Source organism: Corvus kubaryi, unplaced genomic scaffold (assembly GCF_017639235.1).
Source record: "Corvus kubaryi isolate FWS band 111438036 unplaced genomic scaffold, C.kubaryi_AGA036_p1.0 split1-37296, whole genome shotgun sequence".
NCBI lineage: Eukaryota > Metazoa > Chordata > Aves > Passeriformes > Corvidae > Corvus > Corvus kubaryi.
In genome coordinates this window covers 5,563,302-5,583,678 of record NW_024582075.1, presented here as the reverse complement: position 1 = coordinate 5,583,678, position 20,377 = coordinate 5,563,302, and the positions used below count along the sequence as shown (strand labels likewise).

Below are 20,377 nucleotides of genomic sequence, written 5' to 3'. Positions count from 1 at the left end.
TCTCTCTTCCCTCAGGTTTTCAGCTCTTCACAGCAATAAAAGGGTTACTCTCACCTCGGCCTTGCAGCTTTACAGCTGGAATGTTGAATTTTTTCTTATCGCAGTGGAGAGGGGGGAGAGCCGAGCTGCTCCGGCTGCCCACGGCAAGGCAGTGGGGGGGGGTTCCATGGCTGGAACAGGTCCATGGCTTCAGGATGGCCGTGGCCCGGCCCGGCCTGGCCCAAGCAGGGCCTGGCCGGGCCCGCTGGCCCCCACACGGGGCCCGCAGCCACCTGTCCCAGCGCCGGAAACGAGAGAGAGCTTGGAGGGGGAGTTTGCCTATTCTTAAATGTGGATCACAGAGGTGATCACAACTTTAAGTGGCTTAGAGAATTGTCCATATTCAAACTGGCCAGCTGATAGGTTCTGTCAGTTCCCAGAGGAAACTGTAAGCACCCCTTAGCAAGGACGTCCCTTCCGGGACTACGCTTGCTAACCTATGACATCTGGTCATAAATAGGAACACAGACAAAGCAAAAACATTAAAGCCTTTTTCAGCTCTTGTCTTCAACACTGGTGGTGGGCCCTAGTGCCCTCAGAGTCTGGTGTTGGAAGACCATGACTGGGGGAAAGATACACTCTCTGTCAACTCCAAGTTTGTTCAAAACTTGCTTCCTCACCTGGATGCACATAAATTGATCCACGGGGGTTCATTCCAGGGTACAGAGAGAGCTGGCTGATGGCATTGCATGGTCTCCCTCCATTACTTTCAACATCTTGGGAGTCTGGAGATGTCCCAGTGGACTGGCAGTTGGCAAATGATGCCCCAGTTTTGAAGAAGGGAAAGAAGGAAGGCTGGTTATTGCAGGCCTGTCAGTCTCACTTCAGCCTGCTGAAATTATGGAGAAGGTTGATCTGGGAGTTACTGAAAAACACTTGAGAGGCAACAAAGTCATTGGTCGCAGCCAGCACAGGTTAACAAAGGGAAAATGCTGCTTAACTATGTTAATTTCCTTTTTTGACAAGGTCACCCATGTAGCTGACTAAGGGAAGCCAGGAAATGTGTGGGGGTTTTAATTTTAGCAAAGCTTTTGATAGTGTCTCTCGCAGTATCCTTATGGATAAATTGGCCAGCACACAGCTGGACAAGTCAATGATACTTTGGATGAGGAATTGTCTAATGGGTTGGGCTCAAAGGGTTATATTAAGTGGGGTTAGAACAAACTGACATTTAGGGCCAGTGCTCTTTAATGTTTTTTGTAAATCCTGTATCTAGACACAGGAATCAAACGTAAATTCACTCAATAATTTTACCTACCATACTAAACTAGGAGGAACTATGAACTCCTTTGGGGGTAGAGAGGCTTAGGGAGAGATCTGGATAGGCTAGAGAGCTGGGCAGTCACCAATCACATGAAATTTAGTAAGAGCAAGTGCTGGATTCTGCATCTGAGATGGAAAAATGCTGAGTATACATACAAACTGGGGGGAAAGAGGCAGGGAAGCAGCCCCACAGAAAGAGACTTGGGGATTTGGGTTGGTGGCAAGTTGAACACGAATCAGCAGTGTCCCCTGGCAGCCAAGAGGGCCAACTATTCCCAGGCATACATCAAGCACAGAATCACTGGCTGGTCTAGGCATATGATTGTCCCATTCTACACTGCACTGGCGTGGCCTCATCTTAAATCTTTTGTCCAGTTCTGGGCACCTCAATATAAGAACATCAAACTCTGGAGCATTTTCAGAGGAGGGTGACCAAGCTAAGGGTGAAAGGACTCAAGGGCAACATTTAAGAGGAGCAACTGAGGTAACTTGGTTTACTCAGCTTGGAGAAAAGAAGGCAGGGTGTGACCCCATTGAAGGGAAGCAGTGGAGAGGGAGATGCTGACTTCCTCTCTCTGGGAACCAGTGATAGGACATGAAGAAAGGGAATGAAGCTGCTTAAGAGAAGTTCAGATTCGTCTTTGGGAAAAGATTCTTCACTGAAAGCACTGTCAGTCACTGAAACATACTTTCCTGGGAAGTGGTTACCGCACCAAATCTATCAGAAATCAAGGAGATTATGGATGACTCTCTTAGTTCTATGGTTAGTCCTGAGAGGAGCAGTGATGCTTATGGGCATCTTCTGATCTGAGATGTTCAATTTCTATGATTCTATGATTTACTGTTTTGCCATTACTTACGTGTACAGTGCTTGAATGTTTCAGTGGAGGCACTTGAGCTTCTCTCCCAAGATACCTTCAAAGGCAGCAGAAATGGTAAGGAGTGGGAAGAACCACTACCAGGGAAGAACTAGGATGCTGAGATATGTATAGTTTGTCTGAATACCAGCATAAATACTTTGTAGGTCTAGGAGCTGGGTGAAAGTCTCTGGGGATCTGGGTCCTGGATGCAGTGGGAGAAGTGAGGGATCCTCCTTGGGGTGCAACTTACCCTACAATCCTGGGTAAAGTAACATACACACGCAAAGCAGGGAGTGAAAGCTACCGTGAAGGAGATAATACAAAAGTTCTTCTAAGAGAAGTACAGCTACTTTTACGAACCTATTACAGAGGAAAAGAGCCAGTAGATGGCACTCCAGTATATGTAACACTCTTCCTGGGGTTGACAAGGACACATAACACCTGCTGCCCTACTTGCCTTCGGGATGCTGTGTGCGGCTTTTCGCACACAAAGCAAAATCTGAATCTTTTAGTGATGTTAAAAATGAAGGTGCAGGAACGAGGCATCTCCCAAGCAGTCAGCATGAGTGTTCCTGGAGGTCTCCACAGTCCCCAAGGTGCTCATGAACCTTGTGGCCTCTACACTGAACCACTAAAGTTTCTTCACTTCAGCAGGACAAGCTACAGAACTCAGTTAGTCAAAGCGTTCATGCAAACCAGAGTCAGCAAGGACTTAACAGAGGAAAGTGTTTCAGAAACATGACAAGCAGAGGATAGCTGTGCTGTGAATGCACAGACCCTTCTTGTCTTCCGACAGGATTCAGCATTTTGATGTGCTTCCTTAGGGAGTGTTCTTTTACCAACATCAGTGAGTTCAAAATTACAGCTGACCATTATTTTTTTCTCCTGTGGAGCAGCAGTGGTTGGGCTGTACTGAAATAGTTAAATGGGCAGAAGCATAGCACTTCAGATGCAGCCTGCAGTATCTGGCCACATAACCAGCTGGATGTGGAGAGGTAGCACTGGAGCATCCCCAAGCTTCACCAAATCTTTCCAATGAGATCTGATACCTTTAATGAAGAAACTGACATTAAAATGCTCATAAAATTCAAGTATTTCTTGAATTTTGAGCTTCATGTAGTGAATCAATAAAAAGATTGGAGAGGGGATGAGGGTTTTTGTCAAGTATAGTGTTTCTTCCAAACTCCTTTACACAACATATCCTGTCTTGTCCTTTTCATTTTTTCATGTTAATAATAAGGTCTTGCTGAAGGCTTAAATACTCTTTAAATTTTCATCATTAATTATAAAGAATATTTTTCATTGCCTTCATCTAAACACAAGTCATCAATTTAAGACAGAGAAACAAAGCAGTGGTGTGGGGAGGAGTGGTGTTGCTTTAAACTAAAGTTGCCAGAAGAGGGGAAACTCAATCCATCCCACTCCTACCAGTTTTGTGCCAGGACCAGCAACAGATGCTCACAGACTAGAGAGGGATCACAGGTCAGCAGGAGAGCTAAGACAGTTCAAAAGAATTCCAGCCACTGCAGTTAGCAAGTCAGCTTCATAGGGAGTCATATCTAAATGCCTCTATGCAAATGCACACAACATGGGGAATAAACAAGAGGAATTACATGCACATGCCTGCAGGACTATGATCTTACTGGAATCACAGAGATGGAGGGGGATGACTTCTGTGTTTCAAGTGTTGGAATGGAAGTAAACAGGCTGTTTAGGAAGGACAGGCAGTGGAGGTGAGGAGGGCGTGTCTCCCTTCATGTCAGTGACCCAATGGAGTGCACAGAGCTCTGCCTGGGCATGGATGAGGGACCATCTGAGAGTTTATGGGTCAGGATTAAAGGGAGGGCAGGGACAGGTGACATTATAGTGCAGGTCTGCTACAGACTGTCTGACCAGCAACAGAAGGTAGATGAGGCCCTCTACAGACAGAGAGGAGCAGACTTGCATTCAGAAGCCCTGGTCCTCGTGGGGGACTTCAAACACCCTGACATCTGTTGTAGGGGCACTACAGCAGGGCATAGGCAATCCAGGAGGTTCCTAGCATACACTGGTCACAACTGCCTTCTCCAAGCGAGAGAAAGGCCAACAAGGAGAGGTGCTATGCTGGGCCTTGTTCTCACCAACAAGGAGGGCCTGACGAGAAAGGCGAAGCTCAAGGGCAGGCTGGGCTGAAGTGACCGTGAAATGGTGCCGTTCAAGATCCTTGCAGCAGTGAGGAGGGCGAGAAGCAAGCTCACTGCCCTGGACTTCAGGAGCAATGCATCCTGACAAAAAGGAAGTCAGGCAAAAATTCCAGGAGGCCACTGTATATGAATAAGCAGCTCCTGGAAAAACTCAAACACAAAAAGGAAGCCTACAGAGGGTGGAAACAGGGATAGATAACATAAGGAAAATATGGGTTAGGAAATCTACAGCCATGATAGAGTTAAACATTGACATGGACATCAAGAACAATGAGAAAAATTTCTAAAGGTACGCTGGTGTTAAAAGGAAGAGTAGGGACAAGAAGGAAATTGGAGACCTGATTACCTGGGGTATGAAGAAGACTGAGGTACTCAACAAAGTTCTGCCTTGATCTTCACCAGCAAGTATGCCAGCTGCATCACCTGGGTTGCAGAAGTCAGAGGCAGGGGTTGGGAGAATGAGGAGCTGTAGAAGATCGAATTCAAGACCGTCTAAGGAAGCTGAAGGTGTACAAGTCCATGGTACCCAATGACATATATCCACAGATTTGAATGGTTAGTCAGGGCATAGTCTGGGGAAGATCCCACTCACTGGAAAAGGCATATTAAGTCCATTTCTAAAAAGGAAGACCCAAGAACTACAGACCTTCCAGTCACACCTCTGTGCCCAGCAAGATCATGAAGCAGATTCTCCTGCATGTGAAAGGAGGTGATAATTGACAGTCAGGATGATTTCTGTAAGGGCAAATCATTTGCATTTGGTTGGGGTGAGCTGGAGTTCATTTTCCTATAGCAGCCCTTGCAGCGCTGCGCTCGGCATTGGTATCTAGAAGGTGGTTGACAGCACACCAGTGTTTTGGCTGCTGCTGATCAGGGCTGTCACAGCCTCAGTGCTGTCTCTCCAACATTCTCCCCCCATCAAGGGGCTGGAGTGAGCAAGATCCTTGGAGGGGACACAACTAAGCCAGCGGATCCAAATTAACCAAAGGGATATTTCATACCAAGTGACATCAGCTCAAACATAAAAGCTAAGGAAAAGGAAGGAAGGAAGGCAGGCATCCTTATCTTAACATTCTACTCAGAATTTATGACAAACCTAATATATATTTCTGTCTCAACTAATTTACAGCTTAGTCTCTTATGAGAGATTTACTCCTGTTGTTTTCACTCATTTTTCTTCTCTTAAAATTTGGTTTAAAAATATTTCATGTATTACATATTTTCAACCAAAAAGATTGACTTTTGATGAGATGAAACCAGAATAGATTTTATTATTGTATTTTTGTACTAATATGCTACTTTTTGGGGTTAATTTTTAAAGTCAAAATTTCCTTGACATAATTAATACAGAAGAGAGGGAAAAAAAATATACAAAATTATATTTTTTTTATGATGATGGTTAAATACTGTGTGTACATATACAGCTCAGATTTCAGTATCTATATTAATGAGTTAACACAATTAGTCTATCTTTTTTTGTTCTTTCTGTAGGGTAGGGAACAGAGATGGCCCTCCATCAGCAGGAGCCTTATCGGTGTGTACAGCTGTTGATGATAGTTTCTCTACTAGTCGGTTTTACATTGATCATTAAAAAATAATTTAATAATAATAATTTTATTAAAAAATAATACAGACACCATTTGCAACCTGGATTCTGTGCCTGTCAGAGTAATTAAATCATTACTGTCAGTAGGTCAATCAAAGCAGTGTAGGGCACACAGGTACTGCAAGATTGCCAGTGATCAACACTCGGTTGTTTTCACAGAGGGTATGCTCAAGAAAATGCTGTGTTCCTAATTGGCAGGAAGCCCCAGAACACAACCATAATCAGGAGTTATGTGCTCTGTCTCTGGTTTCTCATGATTTAGACAGCAAAAAATCCAGCACTTAAATTTTGTTTTGTCACAACAAAAAATGTATTTTTTATCATGGCGTTTTATATCATGGCTGTCTTTATATGTGCTGGTTTATTGTGAGTCAATATAAAGAGAACAATCACGGTAAAATGTGCTTCAGATTAATTACCACCTTGTCACAGTGTGCCAGTTACATCATTTAGCTGCAGTGATCACTGCTAGGTATGACAAGCTCATATATCCTAGTGTTTATATGGCACCCCATGATTTAAAAATGGAAGCTGACCTTCCTGTTTTTAACCACACTGATCTGTCATGTGAGAGCTGTGCCACTCTTGTAGAGGGTGCCAAGTCTAGCTAAGTTACTCATTGCCTCATGAGGCAAGAAAACAATGTGTGGACTGTCTGTGCCCTGACAGAGACCTCACCTCAATCAATTTTTGGTGAGCTGAGGCTATGGGGATATTCTATGGAAAGATTCCATAGCAGAGGCATGTGTGAGGGCAAATAACATCCTTTAGACACCTTTGTTTGTCTTCAGGACAGAACAGAGAGCATAAATGAAGATATTCACTAAAATGCAGAACAGCCAGTGAGACTCACGTATTTATGTAGTGCGGCTCTTAACACCCACTGAATCTAGTGGGACTTAATTAGAGGAAGTTTCCAAAGACATTCTCATCTGAGCACCCAAACATGGAGCCACACTGAATTAGTGGGCTCTCCTGAAGGTATTGGCACTAACAATTAGTATCACACTCCAACGTAAGTCACAAGTAGTAAAACGTGTGTAGGGAAGGCTTCTTGCAAGACAGAGGCTGCCTCTGGAAACCATTCCACTTTTTAATTTCCTTCTACCTCACAGAATTCTTAAAAAATAATGTATAACTTACATTAAGAGCCCATACAAAAATTTTGAGTTAAAATGTTTCCCTACGGCAAAGGGGGAAGTCACCCATTCATGATGGACAATCCCCACTGTTCCCAGCAAAGTCAATATCCCTGACTACACAGGAACATGTTAGAAACATTTTAGATGAGTAAGCAGAGAACAGTATTTTTAAAAAGCATCAGGAAAATCAAGATCCCCTGTGATTTTTGTCATCTTCAAAAATACTCCTAGGACATTATTCAAAGCAACACTCCACTCTTATGGCTTATTATTTCAAAATAATTTTTGTACTTTTGCATAAACAGAAATAAGAACAGCTCTTCTGGACTGGACCAAAGGTCCCTCCTGCCTGTGGCCCGAAGGTCTACGGCCACATAAGCACTTCCAGCTGTGGAAGACAGGCATCTCTGACTCTTCCCTCTAGTGCCCTCCTCGCAGCCTCTCACCTTTTTCAGATCACAGACCTCCCAAACCTGACATAGTCACTGTGCACTAACCAGTCCTTCTTTTTCATTAATTCTTCCATCAATCCATGCATGATTTAGGTGCCCTTTCACACCCTGACCCCTATCAGCCTGATGAACCTGTGTCTCTGCTTGTTGGTTCCTCCCAACATTCATTTTGGAAGAGACAGCAAAGAGATGTCCCTGCCTGGTACATTGCATTCATGATTTGATAGATCCCTGAGGAAAAGCCTCACTGGCTTTATCAGATATCTCAGCCATGGCCAGCCTCTGCAAAGCCCTCACTCACCATGCCAAGTATGCCATACACAGGCCAGCTGAAGGTTTACCATCAAGGAACTAGTGCCAGTTCTCCTGAGGCAGTAACAGAGAGACCCTGTGGGGACACAGTAGGATAACTCACCACAAGTTACAGTGAGAGAGACCTACTGAAGGGTGGAACAGGGGAAGTTTGGACCCTTGGAATCTCTCTGTAGAGACAAGTGGTATTCCCAAAATAAAAGTCACCGATTGCCACTTGGAATTAACAATTAAGATTTTTGCTTTTGTTTGTTTATTTATTCATTCTTGATGCCTTTATGCTTTCACTGACTGTTAGAAAGTGAAAATAAAAAACAAGACCAGCACCTACATACACTAATGAACAATGTTCTTTTCTTCTACAAAAGGCGAGGAGGCGTTTGGATTTTAACATGCCAAAAAAAAAGGCTAAAACAATCTGTTTCACCCTGTGACGTTCATATGTGCAGGCAATGAGATTTTTCAAAGCTCCTTTCTAACACCCTGAGCCAGAGCATGCACACTGGAAAAAGTCCTGCTTGATAGGGCCTCGAAAGTCTTCTCTTCCTCCTGTTCCCCTCTCTCCACCTTGGATGGTCTCCCTGGCTGAGACTCAGTGGCAGGGTACAAAAACAAGTTCCCTGCCTGTTTTTATGCATAGATGCTGTCCCCATGTGTGCCTCGGGACCACAAAAATATTTAGAGACTCCAGAGAGTGAATAACTGCACCATACACAAAAATTCCTTGAGCCATTCCAGAGACTAACTCTACTCTCAAACGAACAGAAGCATGTCTCTGCTTGATCAGAGCTGGCACTTGCTGTAGCCCCTTAAATCAAGTGTTCAACAGCTACACAACTGATTTTAAAACCAAGTCATCATAGAAGAAGTAGTCAGGTGCTCAAATCTGTCTCAGAATTTCAAAACAAATATTGAGCAACGTAAGAAATGACTCATTCATGTTATTACAGGGTTTCTCACTATAGTGCAGTTGGATGAAGCAAACAAAAACAGGACGAGAAGCATGAGCTGCTTTCCAATGACTTTTTCAACTCAGAAACAGTAGGAATGTCTGCAGCATCACATCTGAAGCTGCCATCGAGGCCACACCTTGCAGGACCTTCCCCACCAGTAAGAAACCATCCTCTTCAACCAGCTACTTCCCCTCTCTGATCTGTATTACACAAGAAATTAATCAGACGCTTATAACACTGTGGCTGAAAAGCCTGAGAATTTTTTTTTGTTCCTGGAGGGAAGAAAAAGAGCAGTGAATGAATTTAGCACAATAACGTCTTCTAGTCCCTTTGACACTTTTTTAGTTCTCAGTTCCAGATGATATTCTAGCCTGGACTTGCAAAGACAGCAATCAGGTAGCCGAGGAAGTGACAGGTTTCCTACCGAGATATTTTCAAACAAAGAAAATATACTTCCCTGGAGCTGATATCAGAAGATGCTCTCAATTAGTCTGCATGTTAAATAAACCTGGTGGGGGGAATACTGAAAACATCTGCTTTCCACATGCTCTTTAACTACCTATTATGTCTTTGCTAGCAAAATACATCTTCTCATGCTCTAAATTGCTAAAGCTGAGCTCAGTGTTAGCCTAGATAAAAGTATGGTAACTGCTGTCATCCTTCCCTCTCTCTCTAGACCATGTCACTCCGGCTGCTCTCTGGGAGCACTGGATAGGATAAGGCAGAGGCACCAGTCATGTCTTCCTGCTTTGTATCAGGGGGTGAATGATGAATGCAGAGCTGTGTCCAAAGCAACTTATTTGTTAGTAACTGAAAGAAGGGGAAAAGCTAAGATGTTTTACTACATGATATGGACAAGAGATGGGCTCTGATGAGGTCATTAGTCTTGGGGTGATTTAGTTTAGTTAAAAGTTAGTCCAGCCGAACCAAGCAAAACTAATTCATTTTGCAGGAGCTGAAGACTCTGTGCATACAGTTACTTGTTACTCATTCCACTAAGCCTGGTCCTGCAGGACAGGACACCACAGGCAACCAGGGCTCAGGCAGTAGCTCTTGTTCTCAATACACCTGAGGTTAAAAATTCTCCTCTGTGAAAAGCCCATTTTCCCTCCTTTTTAAATATTCATGCTGAATTTGGGTAATACTTTTGTGGTCATCTGATGCACATTTTGGTTCTTGTGTCCTGTTCAGTGTGACTCTTAGACTAGCAATTTTGATTTGCAGACCTGATACCATTTAGTAAATGATTTTTAGAAAGCCTGAAGAACCCACATGCTTTTGGATTTATTCACAAGATTTTCAGCTTTCTGATCTAGACACACTCTCTGTTAAGATAAATGAGGAACTGTAGTTTGTAATGTGCCAAATGTTATGACACAGAAAACTTCTGTTAAAAACATGCCTGAAGCAAGCCTTCTAACAATGTTCTTAAAATGCTTTGTCTCATTTCACTGAGATAAAGCCCTTACTTCTTAGGCAGAAGACTGAGTGCTCAGATTTTACACTGTAGTGTGATCTGTAAGACACCCCCACCTACACACTCGATTAAATAAGAAAAAGATAAATTACAAGGAGGGTGAAGCTGAGACTCTTATTATATTGTTGAGATATTGTTGTGATGGGAAGGATGTAAACTGAAAAGGACAGCAAAATCCATGTGGTGCTCCAGGAACAGGCACAAGGAGCACACAGATCTGTAAAAGATACCTGTGTACTCTGTGTTCAGAATCCATCTTATCCTTCAGACCGTTCTCCATTGTCCCTCATCAGCTGTGTAGGAAGACCTAAAACCTAGAACAGTAATTGATATTCCTGGGCCTGGGAAAAAATATATTAAGAGTTTCACTTCACACTGTCTTCCTTCCCTTTTAATAAAAGCAAGAAAATACAGAAATTATCAAGCCATACTTGTTTGCTGCTTCAAATAAGTAAACAATTCCACTGGTAGATAGAGTTATGGTTCTGGTTTCCTTTCGCTCACCCAGCCTCCTGAGGTCACCCAGCCTCCTTTCGCTCACCCAGCCTCCTCTTATTAGTAAATCTCAAAAAAATTTGTCTTTTTTGTGTCATATCATTAAAATACTACCCATATGCAATATTGCTTCATGCACTGTCTCAGTGCATCACTAACCAAAGTGTATCTTTGTTTTCTTGTTTTTACCAAGTCTGAATTAATGCAGGTGAAAATATTCCAAAATTGTAAGTCTGGTTTAAAAATGGATATAGCTCTATCTCAAGCAAACCTCCAATGCTCATAAAAACAATTTGTCAAATTTCTCTAGATTGGATTTCACTGAAATCACAGCAACAGATAAGACTTTATCTGTTTTTTAAAGCCACACAAGGTGCACCTCACTAAGACACTAGTAGGGAAGAGCAGTGGTGCTCAGTGGTGACCCTACAGCACACCTGAGCTGTACTGGATGATAATTCCAACTCACAAAAGCACAACACAGGGGAGGAACCCTTTCACACCCTGACAGTATGTTTATTTAATATGAAAGCATCTCATCTCTTCCATAGCAAAGTACCATTGACAAAGCAGTCACATCAAACAGGACCCTAAACTATATATTTAACTTACCTGCATTTAAAAAATGAAACTTGCTCAGAATGAAAAAAGAAAATACCATAACCATTATTTAGCAAAGGGCAATGCTGGATACAGGAACACGTAGCTGTTCTTTTAAGTCAGCAGAGAAGAACAAACAAAACCAAAAGGTGTTCTTGTGAATTAGGAAGCACAACACATTTTCTATATTCTGTTGTCAAGAGCCATCTGAAATACCTTCTTGTATATATAGCTTCCGAGAAGAGTACCTTTAGAAAGATTTTCTCTCAAGAACAGTATCAACTCACACCATGAATTGGCTTTCAACTACACTACAGGTTTTAGAGTTGCTACATTGTTGTGAGAGTAGCAATCATTTCGAAGAGTTCTGAATGAGTAGACAGACTGTGATTCAAACTACTAGTACCCCTTGTATTTTTGGATGTTTACAAGTTTTCATCTTACAAAAGATAATCTCATTTCTGTGTTTGGAAACACCAGACTTCCTATTTCTTGTTGATCATCTTTTCATCAAACACATTCATTTGCTGAGAGATGAAGTAAAATCCATTTGAAGAAGAAACAGAAATATTTGATAAATACTGTCCAAGCAGATCACCAAAAGAAAATGACAAGAGCAAGTGAATTATTACAAGATAAAATTGCACCTTCTGAATATTAAATATCAGCTGAGTAATAGCTACCAAAAACCTCTCAAAAGCTGGTTCATTCATGTTTGTCCATAAAAACACTGGTGGTTCCCACCACTTCACCAGCTTCCCCACTTTTTGAATCCTGCCCAAAATACAGTCAAGCCAGGGACAGAAGACAGACCACTACAGCCCAGGCTGAAATCTGTCTCATAACTTTGCATACTGACTTTCAATAGTAGTGTACCATATGCCTTTTTCTTAGCTAACAGAAATTCCATAATCTGCTCTGCAGCCTGAAAGAAGGGGTGGCCAGCACTTACTGAGACACCTGCTCAGAAAAATGATGAAAATTAATATGGCTCTATTCTTCACTTACAGAATGTTAAGATTTACCTTTAATAGTCTTCATTAACTTAATAAGAATAGTTATGCTTTCTCCGTATATCTTTAATAACTTCCATCCAGGGATCACGAAACAAACAATAAAATGAGCATATTGATACACGTAATTACAAGTCCACCAGTATCATATCCTTCATCTCCATCATGTTAGTCTATCACACTATTTGCCTATGCTTGTGGCACCACAGAGTAACAGAATTTTTATTGTCCTAATTCAGCTTCAGGAGGACATAAAACAAGAAGCAAGCCAACAAGACTGGAAAGAATAGGGGCTTCCCATGCAGATAGGACTTTGTGTTTATTCCGTCCTGTTCTAATGGACACAGAACTAAGTCTAATGGACAAAGGAGCTCAGATTTGGGGTTGTGTGAAGAACATCTCCTTCCAAAGACACTATGGAGGCAGTGGAGCAATTTTGGAGAAGTTCCCAGTCACTTCTGCTCATATCTGAATGATCTGAGTAAATTTTGTGAAGTATGCATTGTTTACTACCTTCACTAGGCAGACAAGCAAAATGCTGGCAATGAAATTGTATGACCATGATATGTCCAAACACTGACTACTACTATGTCAACAGAAGCATGTTGAGCCTTCAGGCAGTATCGGATACATATTAGACATTTATCATCCTTCATCAGAGAAGGAGTCCCAACCACTCTATGAAAGGGGTTGGCAGTGCACTTAACCCCACTTACTAAAGTATTGAGGCAAAAATCAGCCACAAGGAAATTCACCTGCTTGAAGGAACTGCATCTGTACTGAGTTTGGGTGGCAAGGTTATTTTGGGAAGAGGGGATGGGGTGAATGCCTGCAGGGGCAACTTCTGTGAGAAGATGCTAGAAACTTCCCCTGTGTCTGATAGAGCCAGTTCCTTCTGGCTCCAAACAGACCCAATGCTGGCCAAGTATGAACCACTAAGTGATGGTGTAAGCCCCTCTAGGATAGCCTATTAAAGAAGGTTAAAGAAGTTATTGCACAGAAGCTATTGCAGAGAAAAGAGAGAACATGTGAGAGAAGCAGCCCTATAAACACCAAGGCCAGTTCAGAGCGAGGGGCAGGAGGTGTTCCAGGTGCTGGGGCAGAGATTCCCCTGCAGCCCCTGGTGCAGCCCATGGTGAGGCAGCTGCGCCCCTGCAGCCCTTGGAGGTCTGTGATGGAGCAAAGATCCACCTACCCCACAGGTGGAGGGTCCCACACTGGAACAGGGGGATGCTAAAAGGAGCTGCGACCCCATGGGAAGCACACACTGGAGCAGGTTTGCTGGCAGGACTTGTGACCCTGCAAGGGATCCGTGCTGAAGCAATCTGTTCTTGAAGGACTGCACCACAGGGGAAGCTCACACTGGAGCAGTTTGGAAGAACCGAAGTTCATCCTGGGGTTTATTTTGGAGAAGTTTGTGGAGGACTGTCCCCTTTGGGAGGGACACCATGATGGAGCAGGGGAAGGCATCCTCCCTCTAAACAGGAATCTGTGGCAGAGACATGTTATGAACTGACCACAACCCCATTCTCTATCCCCCTGTGCCTCTGCAGGTAGGAGGTAGAGAATTGGGAATAAAGTTAATCCCAGGAAGAAGGGAGGTTGCCAGGGAAAGTGTTTTTAAGATTTGGCTTTACTTCTCAGTATCCCACTCTCATTTGAATTTGACTAAATTCAGTTACTTTCCTCAAGCTGACTCTGTTTTGCCAATGATGAAAACTGCTGCGTGATCTCTCCCTTTCCTTGTCTCCCTCCATAAATATATGTCTCTGCCCTGACCAGCTGAGGAGTGATAGAAGTCTTTGGTATTCAGCCAGGGCCTAGCCTTCAAGGCATCCTTGTTTCAGCTCTTCAGCTGTTACAGTTCACGAAAATGATTTGCTTGTGAAATATTTTTTTCTGTCTTTTTTCCAGTTTTTGTCACAGATGAGGTCTCTAATCTAGCCCACTGTATGGTCTCACAACCAATTTGTATCTTTACAGCTAAGAGTTTATATATCTAAATTGAGCTAACCCTATTGTAAAGGCAAATTTGGCTTGGAAATCCATTTCACCTGTGACAATGTAGGGTTAAATTAAAGTTATTCAAGTATAGGGTGAGAATAAAGGCAAGCTTTAACAACAGCACCGCTGCTAAAAGAAATGCTTGTTAATTCACAGTTTCTTTATGAAAAGTACCTTTCATTAAATGTTATTTTCCTTCTTTTCCGAAGCCTAGTTAGGAAAAGCTCATGCTATGCAAATATAGTCATGATCAACTGGCTAAAGAACTACATTTTATATTCTATTGTCGGCTGGGAGTCTGTAACAGGTGGTATAAAAAAAGCAGGACAAAACATAAAACTTAATCTGATTACATACTTCAAAAAAACCCCAGTTGTTATAATCAGTTCCAATCTACAACTTGAAAAATGTTCTACATATCTTCTGGAAATGTGTACATGTTTCCTCAAGTGGCAAAACTGAATAGCCTTAAGGACTTCAAGAATATGAGTCTCTGGAAAAAAAAAAAAAATCAAGTGGATCGTTTTTATTAAGTTGAAAAAGCAGTGTAAAATTGTTGATATGTTTAAGTCTCTTCTAAATATTACACATAGGACAGGGAGGGAAAAATAAGCTCCAGGTGATCAATTATTTATTTACTCCACAGGAAAGCAAACTGCTAAAGAGGAAAAGGGTGAGGAGCACAGTAGAAAATCAGTAAATCAATGAGTAGCTTCTTAAAGAGAAAAACAGCTACACAAACCGGCACTACAATTTGAGGGCTTGACTTCAATTACTGTCTCTCTGTACTGATCAGAAATTAAACTTAACACCACAGATGCAATTGCAGAGAAAATGGGTGCTTCTTATAGCTGGTAACCTAGAAAATGTAACCACATAAATGGTTTTTTCTATTGTTAGGCATCCAGTAAAATCTTCTGCAGCAGTTAAAAATGTCCTTGTGTCTTATACCTATTTTTCTCCCTGTAGAGTGGAAGTGCAGTGATGATAGTCACCAGCCACATTGCCCTTCCTGTTCCAGATGAGTTATCTTTATCTCTCTCATTTTTATCATCCCTCATCCCTCCTTATCATCACTCATACTTGCAACACCAGCTCCTTCTGATGATAGGCTAATTATCAGGACTGTGGGGTAATACATCTGTTTATTAGCACTAACAAGAAAAGCAATGGTAATATAAAGGGCCCTGTTGTGTGCAAACAAAACCTGTTTCTTCTACTGTTTTTTACACTCAGAAAACACAGCCTTGAGTGTGGTGGTCTTTCAGTAAGTGGTTGCTTGATGAAAATATGTTTGATTTCATGTGGACTTTAGCTCCTATATTTCTCTTCCCATCATCCATCTGAGATTTCAAGGGAAGAGATTATTAGCCTGTACTTAATTTATCTAAGCATTGTGGCCTACTTGAGCATTTTTATTTAGATTTCATTCTCAGCTTGGCTGAATATGGTAAATGCAATTAAATATGAATAAACTGTCAGAAAGACTGCAGAAAACTCACGTCTTATGGGGATATTTCATATAGAGAAGACTCTTGTTTGGTACTCCTGACTCGCAGATCACTCAGGGAAAACAAAAAACCCGAACTAAATATTCAGGGGACTACAGAGATGCTTAGCTGGTAAATGGGTGTTCTGGTTGATGGTTGATTGTTACCATTCTCTGCCAGCTATAAACAACATTGGAAAATGGATTACAGAAGCACTCTCCTGTTAATTTCAAAATTGGTTTGTCCAGCCAGGTAGTCTGAGTTGATCTACCTGATTTTTCCTCATGTGGATGATTCACAGCTCCTGAGATCCCTTCAACTAGAACAATCTTTCCTTGGCTGATGGCAGCAAAAAGCTGGTAACAATAATGTCTTAACCTAAGAGAATAATATTCAGAAATGGGAAAACCCCCTTTTAGATCATCCAGAAGTTTTGGGGGTGATGGACCTAATCAGTTGGTGGCCAAAATACACCACCTACCCCAAATGCCAAGAGCAAGCACCAGTAGAAAGAAAGATCCACCACAAAAATATAAACCGACTTCTTTCAGAGGTTAATAGACTAGGCAAGTCCTTAAACAAGCATCTTGAAATTAAGAGGATATTATACAGCAGGCACCTCCAGAGAGTCACTCACTGTTAAGCAAAGTTGGTTAGAGCATTGCCATCTAACACAAAAATTTAAAAATACAAGGAGGTAGGGTTAGCAGTTTTTGTTTTTCATTATCTAGAAATTGTTATCAGTTATTGCTTTTCATTATTTTGTGGGAGATAAAATAGTTGCAATCCATAAATCTGTGAATCCTGAACACTGAATCCACTACAGAAAAGAAAAATCCTTCCCAGGGTAGGGTACATCTTTAAGGTACCTTGGACACTTAAACTCTTAAAAGTAAAAATGTTCACTAAGCTCAAAAGAGATGATTATTACAAGCATTTTGACAGCATCACAAGTAAATGCTGCTCTACAAAGTCTTCTTTGGGCAAGCACTGCACATGTCATAAAATTCCTGCCTTGAGGAGACTGCAGTCGAATCATTTACTCTTGAAAACAATTGTGATACACTACTGTCCTTTACACAATTTAAAAGATGTGTAGCCTAATAACCACAGCAAATAAATGGCTGATTTGGCAGTCCTTTCTTGTCCACAAAGCAATAGAGTCAGCCATTAGGATATATAGCTTAGAAATATAATGGAGTGCACAAAAAGATCACTAAATATTTTCACATAAGTTTAATAATCTTAATAACATTCAATTAGTTAGAACTAGCCTTTTTTTCCTCACCTCATTTTCTCTCTTCGCCCCCCAACTTTGTTTCTTTTTAAAAAAATCATTCCTTTCAGCAGATATTTGTAATATCTTAATACTTCTAGCTATGATTAAAAAAGAAAAAAATAAAACATGGAGCTAGTCATAGATGTAGTCAGTTAACCCAGGAATCCCTTTCTGCAGCACTTTTGAAATAAGTAGAAGTAAGCCCACCATAGCAAGATGCAATGGAGTCCCTGCAATGATTCCTCAGCAGGCCCTACTCCCCCTTCCTCTCCCACTCCCTCTGAGGCACCAAAGGGTTTCCAGTGTATTTTTCAGTCAGCACTTCTCACCTATTTCAAAGAGTGGTAAGAAAGGATGCAAAATGGAAGGAAGAAGAAGTAGGCTGGAGACATCCAGAAAGTACTTCTAGCAGCCTTTGGAACAAATTAAGACCCTTGTCCCTGGTTGTTTGACATGATCTCCACTTTCACGCCTCTGATGCTCTCCTAGGGCGCTTAGTTCTACCCAGACACCCTTTTCTGTAACTTGAGCTACCCTCTTGAGCTATAGGAGGAAGGCAGATTGCTACACTGTTGCCTTTATTCTGGTTATGTCTGAACAACAAAAGCCTCTCCTACACCCACCCTGTCCTTCATCGCTGAAAAATTGTTTCCCTGGTTACAAATGTAACCTTGCTGTTACATTTGTTTGAAACTTTGAACTTTGCTGTGTGATGTTGAGGTACGTGCAAACCCTCACCTTCTGTTCTCTTTTCAATTTGCTTTTGTGACATTTTTTCTTTTCCTTTCATTTAGAAAGGGATTACTACTCTGACAGCTCTTATATGATAGCCTCTTCAGGCTGCACAAAACACTTTCTCACACAGATTAGACTGCGCCAAATGGTGCTGCTATTGTTGCTGCTACTGCTGCTGCTGCACACACTGATGAGCACCCCCTTACCACGGAAGTCACGACAACACATGCTGAATAAAGCTCCACAACTAATAGGACAGGAATAAACTTTGTTCCTGCAGCTGTAAAGGCCACAAGGAATAGGATCAAAGCAGCTGAACATTGAAGCGGTTCCTACTCCACCTCATTCTAAGTAACTAAGACTTATTTCAAAGAGCGGTGAGAAAGGATGCAAAATGGGAGGAGGAAGAAGTAGGCTGGAAACATCCAGAGAGTAATTTTAGCAGCCCTTAGAACAAATTAAGATCCTTGTCCCTCGCTGTTTGACATGAACATCTTTCCTCTGTAGACAAGGTCTGCACAAAACCACTTGTAAAGGTGAGGAAGACACAGATGATTCATCTAGAATAGAAACAGTGATGTGGTCAGAGTTGTTTATTTGGCTTTACAACTTCCTCTCTTTTTTAATTGCAAGGCCTCTCCATGTCCTCCAAAGATACCACCCATCCCTTCTCATGTCTGTGTACCATATCTGAAGGTGATTTGCCTCTGAGAACAGGGAAGAATTTGGCAGCAATGTTAGTGGTGCATTACTTGCACTAGTGTTCTCACTAGTACTGTACTAGTGGAATGGGACTGCAAAATGAAAATGTGTCATGGCACAAAAGAAATGACCACATAGGCTCTACGTGCTATATTTTATTTATTATTTACCTGTGCAATGTGTCTTGCTGTTCTCTGCCCAGTTTCTCCTTGAAATTACAGGATTGTTTGGGTTTGCATATTTTTTCCATTTTCACAGTTTTGTAAATGTGTCCCCCTACATTCATTGTGTCTCATGACACTGCTGAAAAATCATCCAGTTTCGCACAAAGCCATTTATACACCTTTGTTAATAGCTCTTCTCCAGCCAAAACACATTAATTTCCCCACAGGCCATAATTATTTCCACTTTTAACCCCCAACACCAAACAAACTACTGAGGTCTTTAGGGATTTTTGTTAATCTTGTTTTCTCTTGTGGAGAATCTTGTTTGTTTCAATAGCAATTAGCTTTTACTGTCTACTTTCTCTTCTCTTTCACTTTGCCTTCCACTTAGATGTTATTCCATTGCACTACAGACTCTTCTGTGTGTTTGGAAAGTACCTAGCATGTCATTGTCACTGCCGATCATTGTGACTGCTGTAAGGAAAAGATTGTAATTTATTGCTTAGGAAATGCCATGCCATGTTATTTCCTGAAATGTGTACACTCATACGGTCACCTGAGTCTTACCAGTCAACCCACTAAAATTCAGGAGAAATACATAAAGGACAAATTATGTTTGTAGCAAGTTCAGTCAGTCAAGTAAATATCTTAGTATCATAACCAACTGCATTTGGTATCAAGACTCTACCTTTTAACACTTCGCTTTTAAGTGTAGGATATCCAAACAGAAGGATTTCTAAGAAACATCAATAGATTCTATATGAACATGCCCTAATATTTCCTTTTTAATTTTGTACAGATTCATTTCCAGAAAAGATCCAAGAAACAGCTACTAACTGAGCTTCTTTAGCTGAAACAGCCTGTCAGAGATAACTTACCTGGAGGATTTTGGCTTTGGTTTAGGAGGGTGTTGTGAGTCCTTGATGTACTTTGAACAAAAAAGCTTGCTGCATTCAATGGCTTGGATCATCCTTGCTATGAGCAGCCCAGGTTAATAACAGTCAGTAACACCCCAACTCCTCATTTCCTCATGTGGTGTTATTCTCCTACAGGAATTCTCTTTAACAAAAATTCACTGAAGAGCAACCTTTCCATGTGTCTGAGTAAATCAGAGTCAATAGAATCACAGAATGGCTTTAATTGTAAAGAACATTAAAGAACATCTAATTCCAACTCTCCTGCCCTGAACAGGGATGCCTTCTACTAGTCCAGGTTTCTCAAAGCCTCATCCAGCCTGGCCTTGAACACTTCCAGGGATGGGGCACCGACATCTTCTCTGGGCAACATCTTCCAGTCAACAATAAAGAATTTCTTCCTAGTATCTAATCTAAACCTGCTCTCTTTCTGTTTAAAAGCATCACCCTTGTCCTATCACTACATGCCCTTGTAAAAAGTCCCTCTCCAGCTTTCTCCCAGCAGGCCCCCTTTAGGTACTGGAACACCCTACCACCACTCTAAAACCTTGTCAGCCTTCATAAGAAATCCAGCAAGTGCTCCTCACCAGCTGAGCGACTTCCTAGAAATCTACTCCTAACAAGAACACAAGTCCTTTTACTGCTCCTGCCAGCTCACCAGTTCATGTCTGCTGGACTGAAATGGCCCGCTGGA

General features: G+C 41.7%; 1 protein-coding gene across 1 annotated transcript in view; it reads right to left on the bottom strand.

Annotated features, from left to right (window-relative positions):
• TMC1 (transmembrane channel like 1) overlaps window positions 1-17,637 on the bottom strand; it is an 82,502-nt gene extending 64,865 nt beyond the window's left edge. The window contains exon 1 of the mRNA XM_042013127.1: window positions 17,498-17,637. The gene's annotated coding sequence lies outside the window, so the exon portion shown is untranslated. The remainder of the gene's footprint in view (window positions 1-17,497) is intronic.
• Between the last annotated feature and the right edge of the window lie 2,740 nt (window positions 17,638-20,377).